Source organism: Balaenoptera acutorostrata, chromosome 3 (assembly GCF_949987535.1).
Source record: "Balaenoptera acutorostrata chromosome 3, mBalAcu1.1, whole genome shotgun sequence".
NCBI lineage: Eukaryota > Metazoa > Chordata > Mammalia > Artiodactyla > Balaenopteridae > Balaenoptera > Balaenoptera acutorostrata.
Window position 1 is genome coordinate 80,332,136 of NC_080066.1, and position 23,827 is coordinate 80,355,962.

Below are 23,827 nucleotides of genomic sequence, written 5' to 3' on the forward strand. Positions count from 1 at the left end.
CTCGCACAGAAATGAAGACCCAACATAGCAATCAATCAATCAATCAATCTTTAAAAAAAAAAAAATGCAGACTCAGAATGGGATATGAGATCTCTTGATTTTTAAGTGTTGGCCAAAAATGTGTAAACAGAACAAAAACATGTTGACAGTTCATCAGTTATAAGCCTCTGCTAGGGTCTACAAAAGAGGAAATTTCATCATGGTTCTATTCAATAGTGGTTACAACTATTTTCACGCAGAAAGCCTAACTGTAGTCCCTTGCCACATGTGCCATGCTTTTTTTCCCTGTTAGGTAAGAGAAATAAAAATTTTAGTAGTCTCTGCTTGCCAATTATACCATATAGCCTTAGTTTATTAATGAAGTTAATTATTGTTAACCTATTCCTAAATAAGGATGTAAAAACACTTTAATTCCAATTGCCTGTGGAAGACTACATGCCCCTTCTAAGGTGGTAGCTGTGAGTTAGTTGCAGTCCACAACTGACCACCAGGAACATAAGCTCAGTTCTTGATGTTTAATCTCCTGGGTTTTTTTGTTTTTGTTTTTTGTTTTTTGGGGGTTCTTTCTTGGCCAATGTGTTGTCAGCCAGTAGTTTACAAACTGTTTGCAAACCAGAAATGGTTGACAAGCAGCCAGTTTTTAGCCTCTGCTAGAAACTAATAAAGAGCTAATTATAATGTTCATTCCTTCATTCATTCAATACATGTTTATTGGGCCCTATGATGGTTAATTCTATGTGTCGACTGAGCTAAGGGATGCCCAGATAGCTGGTAAAACACTATTTCTGGGTGTGTCTGTGAGGGTGTTTACAGAAGAGATTAACATTTGAATTGGTGAGCTGAGTAAAGCAGATGGCCCTCCCCAGTGTGGGTGGGCATCATCCAATCCCTCCAGAGCTCAAATAGAGCAGAATGGCAGGGGTGAATTTACTCTCTCTCTCTGCTTAAGATGAGACATCCATCTTCTCCTGACTTCTGACATAGGCACTCCTGGTTCTCAGGATTTCCAACTCAAATTGGAACTATACTATCATCCCCCCAGTTCTCAGTCCTTGGAACTCAGACTGAATTATATCATGGACTTCCTTGGCCCTCCAGCTTGCATATGGCAGATCCTGGGGCTTCTTGGTCTCCATACCATGTGAACCAATTCCTATAATAAATCTCCTCTTATATATATCTCTTTCTATATATCCTGTTGGTTCTGTTTCTTTGGATAACACTGACTAATACAGGCCCCTAGAATTGTCATGTACATTAATCCTTTGTTTTGTTTTAACCACTTGAGTAGTGCCTCCAAATGTCTGACAGAGCTAATTCTCCTTAGAGGACCCCACCTTCATTTTAGGCCTCTAAGAATTTCTCATGAGAGAAATTAACCTATCAGGTTCATTCAGATTTACCATCATATTTACTAGTTTATTCTTCATTCCTTCTTGTATTTCAGACTTCTATCTGGGTTCACTCTCCTTAGCCTGAAGTACATCCTTTATGCTCTTCAGTGGGGAGTTTTCAGATTGTAGATTCTCAGCCTTTGCCTGATGAAAAATGTCTTTATTTTAATCCTCATTATGGAAAGTAATTTTCTGAGTATAGAATCATATATAGAAGAGTAATTTTCTTTCAGCATATTAAAATACCATTTATTTTCTCTGACTTCTGTGTTGCTAAAAAGTCAGCTGTCCATCCTATTGTTGCTCCTTTTTCTCTGGCAACCTTTAAGGTGTTTTAGTCTTTTTTGCTCTGTAGATTCATAATGATATGTTTAGGTATGGGTTTTTGTTTATTATCTTTCTTAATTTATTAGAGTTTTTGAATCTGTGCATGGATGACTTTCTGGAACCTTTTCAGCCACTGTCTGTTCATTTTCAGCATCTGTTCCATTCTCTCTTTTTAAAACTCTGAGTAAGACTTTTCTTACTCAGACTTTTCTTTTTTTTACTCTTTACTTCATTATTCTTAACCTTTTTTTTTCTTTTCATGTTCATTCTGGGCTACATTCTACATAACACATTCAGTTCTTCCAATAATATCTTTCCCTGTATCTAACCTGCCATTAACTATATCCGTAGAATTTTTTAAGTTTCAGTTATTATATTTTTCATTGTAGACATTCTCTTTGAGTATTTCTTCAGCTCTGCTTGTGATTTACTTATTATTTTCAAACTCCTTGAAGCATATTAAGCAAAATTATTTTCATGTCTGAATATTCTCATCTGTGAAGTTTTTTCAGCTCTGATTCGGCTCACTGCTGTTTCAGCTATTCTCACTTACGGGGTCTTATGTCATTGATGTTGAGTGCTTTTGTTTTTATTGTGAGCTAAGTGTTAATTTTCCTCACATGGTAACTTTTAGAGGCCTGAAATGAATGAAGTTTCCTCCAAAGAGGGTTAGATTGTGTCAAGCATCTGATGGTAGTACTAGTCCCATCACAACTTTTAATTCATGATTTGAGGTTTTATGGACTACCAAAATAACAAATTCAGGCTGCAAACCTGCTTGAAGGCCAGCTTGTGAATACAAATTCTCAGGGGAAATCTTCCCTACTCCCAACATGCCACAGTTCTCAAACTGATCATTTTTCTTGCAGTCCCAGTGGTTGAGGGAGTTGGGGGGCGGTATTTTTAATTCACCTTTACACTACAGAGTAGACTTCTGTGGTCTTGGTTTTGTAGGACAGTCTCCTATTTGACATAAACTTTCTTTTCCTTCTTCAGAGTGAAGGCTGTAAAAACTGATGCTCAGGTTCATCTTGTTCAGCAAGTGACTCAAAGCAGAAATCAACTTCAGTACTCAAATTCTCAAATTTTCTGCGTTCCTGCCTTCAATAAGTTTTCTCCTGTGTTCCTTCTTTCCTTCTAGATTATGGACCCATTTAGGAAGATTTTTAAAATATTTGTCCAGACTTTTGGGTTATTTTCAGTGAATTCTATTCTTGGCTTTCTTTGATAATGTTAATTTTCATCAGGTGGTTTGGAATTTTCACCTGCAGATACATTTTCAGTGGGAGTATGTTTCCTCCTCTCGTTTTTTTCTGTGCTCACCCTTCCTTATTTGGCAATTTTGTGGTTTCCTACCTCTACTCATCCAGGACCCTAGTCCAAAACTAGGCCTCCTTGGCTAAAAACTCCTGCCCCAGAGTGGTTTGGGGCTATAGCTGGCCCTGTATCCAAGGCAGTATGCAGCTTTGCTAAGGTCTCTGTGCAGTTTTCTATGCTTTTCTTACCAATAATAAAGTTATACAGGTTTACATAAGCAGTTATGTCAGGCAGCAATCACCAACTATTTTCACACAGAGAGCCCGACTATACCATGGTTCCATGCCACATATGGAGTGATTTTGTCACCTCAGAGTAGTACACGCTCCCAGTGGCTTCTGGCTGCTTCCTGGACCTAGAAATCTGCAAGGCTGTAGCTTTAGCTACATCTTTCTGTTGATACTTTGTTGCCTTCTACTTATGACCCAGAGAAATTCTTATTTTGTATTTGAGCAGGAGTCAGGCTTTTTCTTATTGTTAATTGAATCTATAATTCACATATGTAGAGCAGGAAGAGAGTTTAAAGTGTGAATTTACCACACTCTTGACCTAAAATGTCCCTTTCATATTTCTCTAAGTTTATTTTGTTGTCCTCTTTCTAGCTTCTTTATTTGGATGCTTAGATACTTTTGAATCATTCTTGTTTTCTAGAAATTAGTTTAAGGTGCTTATATTTTACAGCTAACGTTTACTAACCATTTGCTATATGCCAGGCATTAGGCCAAAAGTACTTTATATCAATTATGTGCTATAATTATCCCCCAAATCTTATGAAATAGAAATTATTAGTGCCATTTGTAAATGAGGAAACTGAGGCACAGAAAGAATAAGAAATTTGCCAAAGATAATCAAATAGGTAGTCTGTTTCTCAAAAGACTGTGCTTTTGACTAGAATTAGACCAACCAGTTAAAAGATACAATATGTATAAAGAAAATGTAATCGATTTTCTTTGTTTCTCATTCCCCCCCCTTATCCAACACAAAGTAATTAATGATAATAATCTGGTGTGTATCATTCCATTCTTTGCGCTCATATAAACATATAAATTCACACATGTATGCATGCACATACAGGCACATACAGATTTGCTTTTATGTGCACAAAACAGCTCTGTAAAAGCTCTTTGAACAAGGAGTACAATAGGGAGGGGAAGTAGATGCCTGGGGGTCTGGGGTGTGATGAAGACTTTTCACTTTATACCTTCACATACCTTTGGCATTTTGAACTATGTAAGTGAATTGCCTATTCAAAAATCAATTTAAATAAAATACCTGTTTTAAGCCACTAAATTTATAGTAATTTGTTACGCAGCACAGAAAACCAGTAAAGGTTGTTTTCAGTTTTCAGCCATCATAAGCTGCTATGACCATTGTATACAAGTCCTTGTATGGACATATGTTTTCATTTACCTTTGATAAATACCTAGGAGTGGGATGACAAAATCACATGGTAAGTGTATGTTTAATTCTTTAGGAAATTGCTATACTCTTTTTCCAAAGGGGCTACATTGTTTTATATTTTCATCAGCATTATATGAGAGTTCCAGTTGTTCCAAATTGTCACCAGCACTTGTTATAGTCAGTCTCTTTAATTTTATCCATTTTAGTAGGTGTGTAGTAGTACATTTATTGTAGTGGTATATCAGAGAATATACTCTACATGATCTTAACCTTTGAAATGTGTTGCGACTATCTTCATGGTTGAGTAAATGTCAATTTTGGTTAATGTTTCATATGTACTTGAAAGGTATATATATTCTGCAGTTGCTGGGTACAATGTTTTATATATGTCCACTAGGTCAATTTTATTAATTTTTATGATTCAAATCTCTTACATCCTAACTGATTTTGTCTACTTGTTTTATTGCTTACTGGGTAATGTTAGTTAAAATCTCACTCTGATTCATATGTTATTCCTTTCATTTCTTCAGTTTTTTGCTATATTGCAACCACTGACATAGTCTCTGTTACTACAGTTTTGTCTTTTTGAGAATGTCATATAAATAGAATAATACCTTTTGTAACCTTTTGAGACTGGCTTCTTTTTTTTTTTTTTTTTTTTTTTTTTAATTTTATTTATTTATTTATTTATTTTTGGCTGTGTTGGGTCTTCGTTTCTCTGCGAGGGCTTTCTCCAGCTGTGGCAAGCGGGGGTCACTCTTCATCGCGCTGCGCAGGCCTCTCACCATCGTGGCCTCTCTTGTGGAGCACGGGCTCCAGACGCGCAGGCTCAGCAATTGTGGCTCACGGGCCCAGTTGCTCCGCGGCATGTGGGATCCTCCCAGACCAGGGCTCGAACCCGTGTCCCCTGCATCGGCAGGCAGACTCTCAACCACTGCGCCACCAGGGAAGGAGACTGGCTTCTTTCAGTCAGTGTAATACGTATGAAATTCATACAAGCTGTTCCATATATTAACAGTTTGTTCTTTTTTATTGCTGAATATCCATTATATGGATAAACCAAGTTTATGCATTCATCTATTAAAGGGCATATGAGTTCTTTCTTGTTTGGTGATTATAAGTAGAGTTGGTATAAATGTTCATGTACATTTTTTTTTTAATTTTTTTTAAATTTTATTTTATTTTTATTTAGGGCTGTGTTGGGTCTTCATTTCTGTGCGAGGGCTTTCTCCAGTTGCGGCAAGTGGGGGCCACTCTTCATCGCAGTGCGCGGGCCTCTCACTATCGCGGCCCCTCCCATTGCAGAGCACAGGCTCCAGACGCGCAGGCTCAGCAATTGTGGCTCACGGGCTTAGTCGCTCCGCGGCATGTGGGATCTTCCCAGACCAGGGCTCGAACCCGTGTCCCCTGCATTGGCAGGCAGATTCTCAACCACTGTGCCACCAGGGAAGCCCCCCATGTACATATTTTTATGTGACCATAAGTTTTCATTTCTCTTAGGTAAATACCTAGGAGAAAGATTGCTGGGTCACATTGTAAATGTATGTTCAACTTTATAAGAATCTAAAAAACTGTTTTCCAGAGTAGCTACACAGTTTGCATACCTAATGTTTCACATTTTACTTAGGATAAGTATTTTACCTCTTAAAGTGGAATGTAGAAAACTTACCACCCTATTTCCCTTTATCCTCCTTATGTTGTGTTGTAATTTTCCTATGTATTACATCTACATTCATTAAAAACTCCATTAGATAGTGTTATAATTTTTGCTTTTAAACATCAAATATATTTTAGACTTCAAGAGAGAATAGTTTATTATATTAGAAATTACCATTTCTTTTGCTCCTCCTTTATTAATGTTGTACCAAGTCTCCTTCAGGTGTCATTTCTCTTTCGTCTGAAGAACTTCCTTTAATAATTTTTTTAGCATAGATCTAAATGGCAACAGATTCTCTTAGTTTTCCTTCATCTGAGAATGCCTTTATTTCACATTGGCTGCTAAATAACATTTTAACTGGATATTACATTTTAGGTAGACAGATTTTTTTTTTCTTTCTGCACTTTCAAAAACGTTGTACCATTTTGTTTGTGTCTCCATGGTTTCTAGTAAGAAATCAGTAGTCATTTGAATCATTGTTCTTCTATAATAAGGTGTTGTTTTCCTTTGGCTGCTTTCAACTTATTTTCTTTGTCTTTGGTTTTCAGCAATTTGATTATGGTATGTTTGGGTGTGAATTTCTTCAGGATTATACTATTTGGGATTTGTTGACTTCTTGAATCTGTAGGTTTCTGTCCTTTGCCAAATTTGGGAAGTCTTCAGCCAGGGGGAACCCTTTTAAAAATTTTTGGTAAAATATACATAACATAAAGCTTACTATTTTAATGTTTTAAGTGTACAGTTCAGTGGCATTCAGTATATTCACCATGTTGTACAACCATCACTGCTATCTATTTCTAGAATTTTAAAATTATCTCAAACAGAAACTCTGTGCCCATTCAGCATAACTCCCCATTTCTCCTCCCCCTAGTCTCTGGTAACTTCTATTCTACTTTCTGTCTCTGTGCCTTGTATAAGTGAAATCATATAATATTTGTTGTGTCTGTATTGTTTTATTTCTGTATTATTTCACTTAGCATAATGTTTTCAAGGTTCATCCATGTTGCAGCACATTTCAGAACATAATTCTTGTTTATGACTGAATAATATTCCCTTGCATGTATATATCACAGTTTGTCCATTTATCTGTTTATGGACATTTGGGTTGTTTCCACTTTCTTTTTCTTTCCTTTTTTGTCTTTTGGGTTTTTTTTTTTTTTTTTTTTTTGGCCAAGCCAGGTGGCTTGTGGGATCTTAGTTCCCCGACCAGGGATTGAACCCAGGGCCACAGCAGTGAAAGTGCTGAGTCCTAACCACTGGACCAGGGAACTCCCCAGGGTTGTTTCCACTCTGTAGCTACTGTGAATAATGCTGCCCTGAACATTTGAGTACAAGTATCTGAGTCCTTGTTTTCTGTTCTTCTGGATGTACACCTAGGAGTGGAATTGCTGAGTTGAATTGTAATTCTACATATAACATTTTGAGAAATTGCAAACTTTTCTACAGTGGCTGCACCATTTTACAACACCATCAGCAATGCACGAGGGTACCAATTTCTCCACATCCTCACCAAAACATACTAATTTCAGGGGTTTTGATACTAGTCATTTTAGTGAATGGTATTAGCTGTTATTTCTTTCTCTTTGTCTGGAACTCTGCTAACACAAACATTAGACCTCTTGGTAGTGCCTCATAGGTTCCTTAAGCTCTGTACTTTTTAATGTAATATTTATTTATTTTTAATTAATTTATTTATTTTTGGCTGTGCTGGGTCTTCGTTGATGTGCGCTGGCTTTCTCTGCGGCGAGCGGGGGTTACACTTGGTGGTGGTGCACCCACTTCTCATTGCGGTGGCTTCTCTTGTTGCAGAGCACAGGCTCTAGGTTCGTGAGCTTCAGTAGTTGTAGCACATGGGCTCAGTAGTTGTGGTGCATGGGGTTAGTTGCTCCATGGCATGTGGGATCTTCCCGGACAAGGGCTCGAACCCGTGTCCCCTGCATTGGCAGGTGGATTCTTAACCACTGCACCACCAGGGAAGTCCCAAGCTCTGTACTTTTTAAGAAATATTTCTCTCTCTGTTTTCAGACAAGATCATTTCTATTGATCTATATGCTAATTAACTGAGTTTTTTTGCCATCTCAATTCCATCAAGTGAGATTTTTAAAAATATAGTCATATTTTTTAATTTTAAAATTCTCATTTGGTTTGTCTTTTTATCTTTCGTTTCTTTGCTGGGACTTTATATCTTTCCACTCATATTGAGTGTTGCCCTTACTTCCTGGAACACTTATAATAGCTTCTTTAGTGCTTTGTCAGATAACTGAAACATCTGTGTCAAATCAGCTTTGGTAATAAAGTAGATAAGGAACACAGATATATTGTACAGCACTAGGAAATATAGCCATTGTTTTATAATAACGTTAAATGGAGTATAATCTATGAAAATATTTAGTCACTACGTTTTACACCTGAAACTAATAAAATCAACTATACTTCAGTTTAAAAAATCAGCATTGGTATGTGTCGATTGTCTTTCTCTCATGTGAGTTCAGATCTGTCTGGTTCTTCATTTGCTGAGTAATTCTGGATGGTATCCTGGATGTTTTGAATATTATGTTATGAGACTCCTAGTTTTGTTTAAGTCCTATGAAGAATGTTGATATTTTTGTTCTAGCAGGCAATGAACCTGGTTGGGTTCAGGCTGCAGGTTCCGACCAGCCATCTGTAAGTTTTAGTTTCAATGTTAGTTCCATTTCCAAAGCCTTCAGGTTATATTCAAATCTGTCTCACATGTATGCTGCTCACCGGCCAATCTGAGTCCTGGGCAGTGGTCTCTCTCTCTTAGTTCAGTTCTCAGTCTGTGGTATGTCATTTATGACCAGAACCATAGGTGCATTCATCAGAAGTGATACCAGGAGTATTGTCAGGTAATTGTCAAATCTTTCTTACCAGGTAATTGTCAAAAGCTTCCCCCTCTAACTATTCTCCTGAGTGAGTACTTCCCAATTTCCTGTGGCTCCCTTTTGATCTTCCATCTATAATGCTGGGGCTTTGTTTACTTCATTCTGTAACACACTTACCATAACTGCCCTCATGTCCAGTGCTAAGAGGAGGGAAGCCCATGAAAGCTAAAAGAGCAATGGGTTGTCTTTTCATCTTGTTTATGAGGTATCACCTCACACTGGTCAGAATGGCCATCATCAAAAAATCTACAAACAATAAATGCTGGAGAGGGTGTGAAGAAAAGGGAACCCTCTTGCACTGTTGGTGGGAGTGTAAATTGATACAGCCACTATGGAGAACAGTATGGAGGGTCCTTAAAAAACTAAAAATAGAACTACCATACGACCCAGCGATCCCACTACTGGGCATATACCCTGAGAAAACCATAATTCAAAAAGAGTCATGTACCACAATGTTCACTGCAGCACTATTTACAATAGCCAGGACATGGAAGCAACCTAAGTGTCCATCGACAGATGAATGGATAAAGGAGATGTGGCACATATATACAATGGAATATTACTCAGCCATAAAAAGAAATGAAATTGAGTTATTTGTAGTGAGATGGATGGACCTAGAATCTGTCATACAGAGTGAAGTAAGTCAGAAAGAGAAAAACAAATACCATATGCTAACACATATATATGGAATCTAAGAAAGAAAAAAAAAGATTCTGAAGAACCTAGGGGCAGGTCAGGAATAAAGACGCAGACATAGAGAATGGACTTGAGGACGCGGGGAGGGAGAAGGGTAAGCTGGGACGAAGTTAGAGAGTGGTATGGACATATATACACTGCCAAATGTAAAATAGATAGCTAGTGGGAAGCAGCCACATAGCACAGGGAGATCAGCTTGGTGCTTTGTGTCCCCCTAGAGGGGTGGGATAGGGAAGGTGAGAGGGAGACGCAAGAGGGAGGAGATTGGGGATATATGTATATGTATAGCTGATTCACTTTGTTATAAAGCAGAAACTAACACACCATTGTAAAGCAATTATACTCCAATAAAGATGTTAAAAAATAGGAAAAAAAATTCAGTGTTCAGGACTTCCCTGGTGGCGCAGTGGTTAAGAATCCGCCTGCCAATGCAGGGGACACGGGTTCGAGCCCTGGTCCGGGAAGATCCCACATGCTGTGGAGCAACTAAGCCCGTGCGCCACAACTACTGAAGCCCTTGTGCCTAGAGCCCGTGCTCTGCAACAAGAGAAGCCACTGCAATGAGAAGCCCGTGCACCGCAACAAACAGTAGCCCCCGCTCGCTGCAACTAGACAAAGCCTGTGCTCAGCAGCGAAGACCGAACACAGCCAAAAATAAATAAATAAATTTATTTATATATATATAAATAATTAGTGTTCAAGCTACACTCTAGACAGAGAAATTGTTGTGAGTAGTACCCAGGCATCTTGATTTTAAATCTTTATAGTTGATCTGTATCTGGCCAAAGTTGAGTGACCTAGAGCATCATAGCACATAGTAGGCATTCAATAAAGAGCTGAATGATTGACTAACTTGTAATTTGAGAAAGGCAATAAGGACTTGATAACGAGTGTTCTGGCTTTCAGAAGCATGGTTGCCAATGCAAAGTTGTCCCTGATAGATTGTGACATGTTTAAAACCTGATTCTGGAGGTTACTTGATGCTATGGGCAGAGAAAACAGTCCTTTCCTAGGACAGAGGATGAGAACATTTTTATTTGCTGCAGTTAAGCAACCTACCAAAATTGTATTGCCAGAATAACAGCTAGGCTTCTAAAGCTACTTTCAGATATACAGAGCCAATAAATAAAAGATAAAGATCCAGGGTGAGACCCAGAGATTAAACTTCTTTACCCAAATATGCAGTCTCTAGCACTTGTTTTTACCTTAAATGTTCAAAGTGTTTTCAGGATGAGGAAAATGTGATTTCTCCTCAAAATACCTACGTTACTGCATATCCACCAAGATTTGAGAGTAGGCAGTTTATCTCAACTAGCCTTCTTTGGTTTCCCTCAAGCATTTTACCTGGAAGGGTAGTAGAACACAGTAGATTCTAGTGGAAAATCCGTTGTTTCAAACTAATGAATTCATCTACACAGTCACCCTTTCTTATGAACTTTCTCTTAATATTTGTTTCATTATATATAAGCTTGGATATTTGAAAGAAGTGTTCAGGGATTAGTTAACCTTTAGCTATTTACTATAGTTACTTAAATAATACTACTGCTGATTGGCTGTCTTTCAGTAGCACGTGTACTGGAGTGAGGCTGTTGACTGGCTAACTTTCAGAGGGGGCTGTCATTGATTGGCTGATTACTGGTGTGAAGTTATTATTGATAGATGAGGATGGGATTTTAATCGGTTCTGGTTGTTATTGTTGTTAGGGCCAATAAATGGTCAGCCCTTTTCTAGAAGAATAAGAATGTTTTTAGTCTCAGCACTTTGTTACTTTATTTCACTCATTTGTAAAATAAGTGAGATCATAGCAACTTTTCTCCAAGTATATCCCACACCTTGGTTCTAAGGCATACAAATAGGAGTGTTGTGTGTAAATAAGAGTTCTCTGGCAAATAAATAAGGTTCGTTTCATCTGGATTAGGCAAAGATAGATGTTTCTTTATTGCATAAGTTTTCAGAGTGTTAAATATCCACAGCATGAATCTACAACTGAGAAATATAGTATGCAGCTTTTTATAATGTTATTTGACTTTTTATTCTTGAGAAAGATTTCCTAGGAGTAGAGTTCCTCAAAGCACATTTTAATAAATACTATTTTAATGACCTTATAGGTTAGGAGTTGGCAAACTATGATCTAATGTCCAAATAAGGCTTGCTGCTTGTTTTTGTACTGCCTGTGAGCTAAGAATAGTTTTTATGGTTTTTAATGGTTGGAAAAAATCAAAAGGATTATGTTTTGTGATACATGAAAATTATATGAAATTTAAATTTACATGACCTTAAAGTTTTATTGGAACACAATCTCACTTATTTGCTTACATACTGTTAATGGCGGCTTTTACACTCAACAACAGAGTTGAGTGGTTGCAACAGAGATCATATGTAGCACTCTGGTCACTTCACACTGCTGTTTGATGCTACTATAAATTGCAGTGATGCAGTTATAACTGAACCGTGTTTCAAGTGTCATGTGTACTTCCAAAGTGCAACATTTTATTTTACTTTTATTACCAGTGCATCCTCACTATGTCAAAACAAGTTAGGCAGGTAAAAGTGGACTCTAAATGTCACATTTTTAAGGCACAGTGGAGTGTGGAATACTTTGTTGTCAAATTAGATGGCAAATCATTGTATTTACTATGCAATAACATTATAGTTGTGCTATAATGGACCCTTATGACAAAGATGCTATTCCAAATCAGAGGAGAAAGAAATCCCCATTGGGATGAAAAATATGAATTTGACCTTACCTCACATTATACATGAAAACAATTCAAGGTGGATTATAATCTAAGAGTGAAAGACCAAATGATAAAACTTTGAGAGATAATGTAGAAGAATGACTTGATGACTTTGGGGTATGGAAAGTTTTCTTAAACAGAATACAAAAAACACTAACCATAATGGAAGATTAATAAATTTGACTAAATTGTACTTAAGATCTTCTATTTATCAAAAGATAACACAAACAGAATGATAAGGCAAGCCACAAACCTTTGGAATTTAGATGGCCAATCCCATGACAACCAAGAGTTCAGTTAAGTGACCCTTGTAGGTATCAAGTTCCATTCAAAATATTAGCAATCACAGAGCTCAAAGTTTGCAGAAAAGAGAGCTAACAATCTTACCTTTCTATTCACAAAAATATATACTAAATATAATGCTCATTCTCACATATAAAAGTTAATTTCTCTACTGAGCCTGCGCGTCTGGAGCCTGTGCTCCGCAACAAGAGAGGCCACGATAGTGAGAGGCCCGCGCACCGCGATGAAGAGTGGCCCCCGCTTGCCGCAACTAGAGAAAGCCCTCGCACAGAAACGAAGACCCAACACAGCCATAAAATAAATAAATAAATAAATATTTTTTAAAAAAAGTCTACAAACAATAAATGCTGGAGAGGGTGTGGAGAAAAAGGAACACTCCTACAGTGTTGGTAGGAATGTAAATTGGTACAACCACTATGGAGAACAGTATGGAGGGTCCTTATAAAACTAAAAATAGAACTACCATGTGATCCAGCAATCCCACTTCTGGGCATATATCTGGAGAAAACCCTAATTCGAAAAGATACATGCACCCCATTGTTCATTTCAGCACTATTTACAATAGCCAGGACATGGAAGCAACGAAAATGTCTCTTGACAGAGGAATGGATAAAGAAGATGTGGTACATATATACAATGCAGTATTACTCAGCCATAAAAAAGAATGAAATAATGCCATTTGCAGCAACATGGATGGACCTAGAGATTATCTGGCTGAGTGAAGTAAGTCAGACAGAGAAAGACAAATATCATATGATATCACTTAGATGTGGAATCTAAAAAGAAATGATACAAATGAACTTATTTACAAAACAGAAATAGACTGACAGACTTCAAAAACAAATTTATGGTTACCAAAGGGGAAAGGTTGGGGGGGAAGAATAAATTAGTAGTTTGGGATTAACATATACACACTACTATACATAAAATGGATAATCAATAAGGACCTACTGTATGGCACAGGGAACTCTATTTAATATTCTGTAATAACCTGTATGAGAAAAGAATCTGAAAAAGAATGGATATATGTATATATATAACTGAATCACTTTGCTGTACACCTGAAACTAACACATCATTGTAAATCAACTATACTCCAATATAAAATAAAAATTTTTTTAAAGTCAAAAAAAAAAGTTAATTTCTCAAATGAGCAATAAATAACTTGTTGATATTTATTAACACTATTAAGCAGTACTTTGAAAAGTACACAATAGATGGTATTAGAACTAATATGTTCAAACACTTTAAAATACAATAATACAAATAAATTGTTGTTCATTCATATTACACCAACCACAACATTTGTAAGGCACTAGTTCTGCTATATACAGAATTAAACCTGACTAAAGTGAAAAGAAAACACATTACAATGCAATTATCTATGTGGTTGTCATTTAGAGCCCTGGGTTTACTGAAATAATCATTAGACCAGTAAATAAACCTCAACAAAACCAGTGCACTATTTTATGTTGGTAGATGCATTAGCTTTATTGTACCTGGTGGGCAAAGACAATTTGATGAAACTCCCGGAGGATAACACATTTCACAGTGAAATGTTTTTGCATCCTTTGCTTCATCTGGTAAATATAGGAACCATTAGGAGTTTAAATGTGGCCAGTTTAGGTCAATTAAAAACTCTGAATACAAATATTTAAAGTCATTATTTTGAAATCAGAGATAGAATCCCAACAGAAATATGTTAATGAGGCTCAATCAAGTGATTCTATGATGTTCATATATAACTACTAAAAAGAATTATTTCAGGAGTATAGTATTACTCATCAAAATTTCCTTCATATAACCTAAGTCTTCATGCGAAAAAGAAGCTTTCAAAAAGTTCTTCAGCAGAAAGAATATGGGGAAATCTCTACCATCCCTCTAAATTTTGCTGTGAAATTAAAACCTATCTAAAAAAACAAATTCTTAAATAAAAGTGGCTGAAGAGGGCTCCCCCCTTTTAGGGACATTCACATCTTTTTACACGTCTACTTAAAGTGATGAAAGGGAAAAAAACCTACAATCAAGAATACTCGGGCTACCCTGGTGGCGCAGTGGTTGAGAATCTGCCTGCCAATGCAGGGGATGCGGGTTCGAGCCCTGGTCTGGGAAGATCCCACATGCCACGGAGCAACTGGGCCCGTGAGCCACAACTACTGAGCCTGCGCGTCTGGAGCCTGTGCTCTGCAACAAGAGAGGCCGCAACAGTGAGAGGCCCGCGCACCGCGATGAAGAGTGGCCCCCACTCGCCGCAACTGGAGAAAGCCCTCGCACAGAAACGAAGACCCAACATAGCCCCCCAAAATTAAATAAATAAATAAATAAATTTATAAAAAAAAAAAAAAAAAAGAAGAATACTCTACCGAGCAAGGCTATCATTCAGATTTGAACGAGAGATTAAAAGTATTAAAGACAAGCAGAAGCTAAAAGAGTTCAGCTCGATGAAACCAGCTATCCAAGAAATATTAAAGGGTCTTCTCTAAGAAAAAGGAAAAGGCTACAACTAGAAACATGAAAATTATGAAAGGAAAAATCTCTTTGGTAAAGGCAACTATACAGTAAAGTTAGTAAATCAACCACTTGCAAAGCCAGAAGGAAGGTTTAAAGACAAAAGTAGTAAAATGTATATGGTGTGAATGTTCTAATTTCATTCTTTTACATGTAACTGTTCAGTTTTCCCAGTACCACTTATTGAAGAGACTCTTTTCCCCATTGTATATCCTTGCCTCCTTTGTTGAAGATTAATTGACCATAAGTATGTGGGTTTATTTCTGGGCTCTCTATTCTGTTCTATTGAACTATGTGTCTGTTTTTGTGGCAACACCATGCTATTTTGATTACTGTAGCTTTGTAGTCTGAAGTCAGGGAGTGTGATTCCTCCAGCTCTATTCTTTCTCAAGATTGCTTTGGCTATTTGGGGTCTTTTGTGTTTCCATACAAATTTTAAAGTTATTTGTTGTAGTTCTGTGAAAAATACCCTTGGTATTTTGATAGGGATTGCATTGAATCTGTAGATTGCCTTGGGTAGTATGGTCATTTAAAAAATATTAATTCTTCTGATCCATGAACACAGTATATCTTTCCATCTGTCTGCGTCATCTTCAATTTCTTTCATCAGTGTTTTATAGTTTTCTGAGTACAGGTTTGTAGGTAGGTTTACTCCTAGGTATTTTATTCTTTTTGATGTGATGGTAAATTGGACTGTTTCCTTAATCTCTCTTTCTGATAGTTTGTTGTTAGTGTACAGACATAAAACAGATTTTCGTATATTAATTTTGCATCCTGCAACTTTACTGAATTCTTTGATGAGCTGTAGTATATTTTTGGTGGCATCTAGGATTTTCTATGTATAGTATCATGTCATCTGAAAACAGTGATAATTTTAGGCCTTCCTTTCCAATTTGGATTCCTTTTCCTCCTTCCTTCCTTCTTCCCTCCCTTCCTCCCTCCCTCTCCCTTCCTTCCTTCATTCCTTCGTTCCTTCGTTCCTTCCTTCCTTCATTCCTCTTTCTTTCTTTCTTTCTTTCTTTTTCTTTCTCTCTCTCTCTCTCTTTCTTTCTTTCTTTCTTTCTTTCTTTCTTTCTTTCTTTCTTTCTTTCTTTCTTTCTTTCTTTCTTTCTTTCTTTCTTTCTTTCTCCTTTCTTTCTTTCTTCTTATTGCTGTGGCTAGGACTTCCAATGCAATGTTGAATAAAAGTGGCAAGAGTGGGCATCCTTGTCTTATTCCTTATCTTAGAGAAAATGCTTCCAGATTTTCACCATTGAGTATGATGTTTTCTGCAAGCTTGTCATATATGGCCTTTACTATGTTGAGGTATGTTCCCTCTCTGCCCACTTTCTGGAGAGTTTTTATCTTAAATGGATATTAAATTTTGTCAAAAGCTTTTTCTTTATCTATTGAGATGATCATATGGTTTTTATTCTTCAATTTGTTAACATGGTGTATCACATTGATTGCTTTGTGGATACTGAAAAATCCTTGCATCCCTGAGATAAATCCCACTTGATCATGTTGTATGATCCTTTTAATGTATTGTTGGATTTGGTTTGCTAATATTTTGTTGAGGATTTTTGCATCTATGTTCATCAGTGATATTGTCCTATAATTTTCTTTTTTGGGATATCTTTGTCTGGTTTTGGTGTCAGTGTAATGCTGGCTTTGTAGAATGAGTTTGGAGGTGTTCCTTCTTCTGCACTTTTTGGGAATAGTTTGAGAATGTTAGGTGTTAACTCTTCTTTAAATGTTTCATAGAATTCACCTGTGAAGCCATTTGGTCCTGGACTGTTGTTGGGAGTGGTTTTATTACTGATTCAATATCATTACTGGTAGTTGGTCTGTTTATATTTTCTATTTCTTTTTTGGTTCAGTCTTCAAGATTGTACATTTCTAGGAATTTGTCCATTTCTTCTAGGTTGTCCATTTTATTGGTGTATAGCTGTTTGTAGTAGTCTCTTTTTTTTTTTTTAAGGAATTCCTTTATTTTTATTATTTATTTATTTATTCATTTATTTTTGGCTGTGTTGGGTCTTCATTTCTGTGCAAGGGCTTTCTCTAGTTGCGGCAAGCGGGGGCCACTCTTCATCGCGGTGCGCAGGCCTCTCACTATCGCGGCCTCTCTTGTTGCGGAGCACAAGCTCCAGATGCGCAGGCTCAGTAGTTGTGGCTCACGGGCCCAGTTGCTCCGTGGCATGTGGGATCTTCCCAGACCAGGGCACGAACCCGTGTCCCCTGCATTAGCAGGCAGATTCTCAACCACTGCGCCACCAGGGAAGCCCTGTAGTAGTCTCTTATGTTCCTTTGTATTTCTGCGGTGTTGGTTGTAACTTCTATTTCATTTCTGATTTTATTGATTTAGGCCCTCTCTCTTTTTTATTTGATGAGTCTGGCTAAATGTTGATCAATTTTGTTTCTCTTTTCAAAGAACCAGCTCTTAGTTTTATTGACCTTTTTTTTTCTTTCTTCCTTCCTTTCTTTCTTTTCTTTTCTTTTTTTTTTGGTCTCTATTTCATTTATTTCTGCTCAATCTTTGTCATTTCTTTACAACTTTTGGTTTTGTTTGTTCTTCTTTCTCTGTTTCCTTTAGGTGTAAGGCTAGGTTGTTTATTTGAGATATTTCTTGCTTTCTAAGGTAAGTTTTTTTTTCGCTATAAACTTCTCTCTTAGAACTGCTTTTGCTGCATTCCCTAGATTTTGGATCATTGTGTTTTTGTTTTCTTTTGTCTCCAGGTATTTAAAAATTTCCTCTTTGATTTCTTCAGTGATTCATTTGTTGTTTAATAGCACATTGGTTAGCCTCCACATGTTTGTGTTTTTTGCAGTTTTTTTTCTTGTAGTTGACCTCTAGTCTCATTGTGTTGTTGTTGGAAAAGATGCTTGATATTATTACAATTTTCTTAAATTTACTGAGACTTGTTTTGTGGCCTAGCATCTGATCTATCCTGGAGAATGTTTCATGTGCACTTGAAAAGAATGTGTATTCTGCTGCTTTCGGATGGAGTATTCTCTATATATCTATTAAGCTCATCTGGTCTAATGTGTCATTTAAGGGCAGTGTTTCCTTATTGATTTTCTGTTTGGATGATCTGTCCATCAATGTAAGTAGGGTGTTAATGTCCCTTAGTATTATTGTGTCACTGTTGATTTCTCCCTTTATGTCTGTTAATATTTGCTTTACATATTTAAGTGCTCCTATTTTGAATGCATATATATTTACAATTGTTATATCTTCTTCCTGGATTGATCCCCTGAGCATTAAGTAATGTCCTTCTTTGTCTTTTGTAACCGTCCTTATTTTAAAGTTTATTTTGTCTGATATAAGTATTGTTACTCCGGCTTTCTTTTGATTTCCATTTGCTTGGAATACGTTTCTTCATCCTCTAACTTTCAGTCTCTGTGTGTCTTTAGATCTGAAGTGAGTCTCTTTTAGGCAGCATATATACAGGTCTTTTTTTTTTTTTTCCTTTCAGTAACTCTATGTCTTTTGATTGGAGCATTTAGTCAATTTACATTTAAAGTAATTATTGATATGTAAACTCTCATTGCCATTTTATCAATTGTTTTGGGGTTGTTTTTAAAGGTGTTTTTTTCTTCTTTTGTTCTCTTCTCTTGTGATTTGATGACTATCTTTAGTGTCATGTTTGGATTCCTATTCTTTTTTATGTTTGTATCTATTACAGATTTTTGATTTGTGGTTACCATGAGGTTTATATATAGCAATATATCAATATCTATATCTATCTCTATATTTATGTGATTTTTTAAATGTTGCTTATCTCTTAATTTCAAATGCATTTTAACAACCCTGCATTTGTACTCTCCTCCCCTCATGATTACTGTTTTTGATGTCATATTTTACATCTAATTGTTTTGTGTACCCCTTAAGTGCTTACTGTGGATTTAGATGATTTTACTCGTTTTGTATTTTAACCTTCCTACGACCTTTGTGGATGGACGATTTCCTACCTTTACTATATGTTTGCCTTTCCTGATGAGCTTTTTCCTTTCACTATTTTCTTAAACTGTCCTCATTTCTTTTCATTCTTTTTTTCTTTTTTCTGTTCAGCATCAGTGATTTCCACTACTCTGTTTTCCAGCTGGACAATCCATTCCTCTGCATCATTTAGTCTACTCCTGATTCCTTCTACTGTATTTTTCATTTCAGTTATTGTATTCTTTATCTCTGTTTGGTTGTTCTTTATATTTTCTAACTCTGTGTTAAAAACTTCTAACTTCTGACTCTGTGCATCCATTCTTCTCTTGAGTTATTTGAGCATCTTAATAATCACGACCCTGAACTCTTTCTTGTGTAGATTGCCTATCTCCACTTCATTTAGTTCTTCTTCTGGGGTTTTATCTTGTTCCTTCGTTTGGAACATGTTATTCTGTCTTCCTGATGCAGGACCCCTGGGCTGGGGAGCCCTACCTGGGGCTTGGACCTTTCACTCCTTTGAGAGAACTCTCTACAATTGCAATTATTATCCCATTTGTGAGTTGCCCACCCAGGGGTATGGGATTTGATTATATTGAGACTCTAACCCTCCTGTCCATTTTGTTTTGGCTCCTTCTTTATATCTTTATTTGTAAATCTTCTCTGGTAGATTCCAGTCTTTTTCATCAATGATTATTCTGCAATAGTTGTGATTTTGGGGTGCCTGTGAGAGGAGGCAAGCTCAGGGTCTTTCTATTCCATGATCTTAGCCAATCCTCCATCAATTTCTATTCTATCTCTATGGATTTATCTATTCTAGATATTTAATATACATATGTAATCATATAATATGTGACCTTTTGTATCTGGATTCTTTAACTTTTCATAACATTTTTGAGTTTCATTCATGTTACAGCATGTATCAGTACTTCTTTCCTTTTTATTGCTGAATAGTATTCCATTGTATGTACATATCATAATTTGTTTATCCATTCATTTGTTGATGGGCATTTGGGATGTTTTCACCTTTTTCCTATTGTGAATAGTGCTGCTATGGATGTGCATATACATGTGCTTGTTGAAGACTGTGTTTTCATTTCTTTTGGGTACACACCTAGGAGTGGAATTGTGGAGTCATATGGTAATTCTATTTTCAACTTTTTGAGGAAACACAAAACTGTTTTCCACAATGACTGGACCATTTGACTTTATTACCAACAATGTGCAAAGTTTCTAATTTCTCCACATCCTCACCAGCACTTGTTATATTCCATTGTTGTTTTTATTATTATTATCGCCATCCTGGTGAATGTGAAGTGGTACTTCATTGTAGTTTTGATTTGCATTTCCTTAATAATTAAGGATATTGAGCATTTTTCTTGTACTTCTTAGCCATTTGTATATCTTCTTTGGAGAAATGTCTATACAAGTACTTTGCCAGTTTAAAAATTGGGGTGTTTGTCTTTTTTGTTGTTGTTGAGTTGTAAGAGTTTTTATATATCCTGACCCTTGTCAGATATATCATTTGTAAATATCCTTTCCTATTCTGTATGTTGTCTTTCCACTTTTTGATTATGTCCTTTGATGCACAAATTTTAAATTTGGTGAAATCCACTTTATTTTTTTGTTTTGTTGCTGTGCTTTTGATGTGATAGCTAAGAATCCATTGCCAAATCCAAGGTTATGAAGATTTACTATATTTTCTTCTAAGAGTTTTTAGTTTTAGCTCCTATACTGATCCATTTTGAGTTAATTTTTGTATGTAGTGAGAGATAGGGGTACAACTTCATTCTTTTGTGTGTGATATCAAGTTGTCCCAGCATCATTTGTTGAAGAGACTTTTCTTTTCCCATTGAATAGTATTGGTTCTCTTGTTTAAAATTAATCAATCAATGACCTCAAAGACACAGGCAACAAAAGAAAAAATAGACAAATAGACTATATCACAATTTCGATACTTGGTTTCTCGAAAGACACTGTCAACACAGTAAAAAGACAACCCACCAAATGGAAGAAAATATTTGCAAATCATATAGCTGATAAAGGATAAATATCAAGAGTGTATAAAGAACTTCTACAACTCAACAACAACAAAAAACCCATTTCAAAATGGGCAAAGGAATTGAATAGACATTTCTTCAAAGAAGATAAAAAATTATCAGGAAGCACATGAAAAGATGCTCAACATCACTAATAATCAGGGAAATGCAACTCAAAACCACAATGAGATACCACCTGACATCCACTGGGAAATCTAGTGTCCAAAAAAAAAGAAAATAGCAAGGGTTGACAAGGTTGTGGAGAAATTGAAGCACTTGTGGACTGTTGGTGGGAATGTAAAATGGTACAGCCACTGTGGGAAACAGTTTGGTGCTTCCTTAAAAAATTAAAAATAGAATTACCATATGGTCCAGCAATTCCACATCCAGACCTATACCCAAAATAATCGAAGGCAGGGTCTGGAAGAGATATCTGTACACCCAAGTTCATAACAGCATTATTCACAATACCCAAAGGGTAGAAGCAACCCAAGTGTCCATTGATGAGTGAATGGGTAAACAAAATATGGTATACACATCCAATGGAATATTACTCACTGAAACTCTGGTGCATGCTACAACATGGATGAACCTTGAGGACATTATGCTAAGAGAAATAAGGTGATTACAAAAAGACAAATACTGTATGATTCCACTTGTATGAGCTACTTAGAGTAGCCAAAACCAAGAGACAGAAAGTAGAAAGGTTGTTGCCAGAGACTGGAGGGAGAAGATAATCAGGAGTTATTGTTTACTGGGTATAGAGTTTCAATTTTGCAAGATGAGATGTGTTCTGGAGATTGGTTACTCAACAGGGTGAACATACATAACACTACTGAACTGTACACTTAAAAATGGTAAAGATGGTAAATTTTGTAATATATACTTTACCATAATTTTTTTTAAGTCTGTACAGTAAGTACATTTTGAGAGGTAGGATGGGGTTTTGATGAGGAAGGGGCATACCTATTTATTGCCATTTTACCCCTTTACTATAATTTTAATGGAATTTTGGGAGTTAAGCAAAATTGTAAATTTAAACTGTTGCATAGATTTTTGTTTGTTTTTTGATATTTTTTAGGAGATAATATTCAAATACCAATGTGTGAAGGATAGGCTGAAATCAGGAAAACCTGATGGCAATAGAAAGCTACAGGGAGCAGTTATAATAGTCAAATTTAAACACACTCATGGGGTTGGACTCCAGCCTCTAAGAGTATTTGCAAATTAGCTTCAATTATTTATCAGGGAAATCTCTCTCTCTCTCTTCCAGTATCTCTAGGACTGACAAATACAGCAACAATCCAATTCAAACAACAGACATCTTGGTTTGCTCACATTACTGTGATTCTCAAGAGCTTCTAATTTATCTGGAATCACTGTACCCCTCAGTTTCATTTCTATCAAATATTGAAATTTGACATGGATTATTTTCTTCCTCCCATTTTAAGTCAACCTCGGCCTCATACTGTTACATGGCATTATCCAACTTATAGATTTAGACAACAAGTGAAGTCCAAGGTACATTCTACCTGGGGAAGAGGAAAAGTGGTAGAAAACTGGAAGAGAGATGGAGGGAACCAGCACCTACTGAGTATATCTCTAAAGCTGTATTATTGATTTTAAATAGGTTATGTCATTTAATATTTATGACAACCCTATGAGGTATATATTGTCATTTTCTGTTGTATAAGTTAATAAAAAGAGACTTGGAGAGCTTTGATAACATTCCCAAAGTTAACTAAGTCATACAGAATAAGAAAATTGAGTTTAGAACTCAGGTGGTCTAAATCTGTTCTGAGGTTGTTTTCTGACCTGCCAGGGGTGGTTAGCCCTGAGCTTAGCTTGATTTTAACCAGAAAGTTGTCAGAAATTGGCCTTTGATTAAGATAAGAATGCATCACTGGGTTTTCTCATTTCTTCATGCACGTTTTCCCGGTTGCTGTAACAAAGATGCTTCATCAAATGGAGAACAGATCCACACTTTGCCAATAGGAAACAGGATTCACACTCAACAGTTGCCTTTGGTGCCCAAATACACTATGAGAGGATAAACAGATTCAAATTCTGTATTTTGAAATTGAGAGCTGTGGAATAAAACATCACAAATTCAGTGCTGATTATGGTTAGATGTTAAGTCTGTTCTTGCTACCAAATAACAAAACAAAATAGTGATGAGCATTGAATTTGCACCAGTGCACTCTTTGTGCTTACTTATTCATGAATGCTACACTGATTGTTTCCCAACTCATAAAAGGTTTATAAGAATACAAGAGGGAACATACTGAAAAGTTTTTAAATATTTAGTAATTGAATGGCAAGTTTTCAAATTATGCTAGAAAATTAAAGTCATCTTTCTTGTTCAGTGGAACAAACTTGCATTAGAATTTTGAAGTAGTTCATTGCTTAAATAGATCAGAATCCTGTGTTTAGAATCTGCTTCTCTTATGTGGGGATATGGAAAATAGTGAATATGTTTCTAGATCTTCATAAAGCAAACCTTTGTTAGAATATCACTTCCTCCAATTTCTCCATCCCAAGCTGACCTATATAGCTGACCACTCTCTAAACTTGTGTTCCTACTTATTGTGAGAAGCACCTGACCATTGAGATGACCGTTAACTC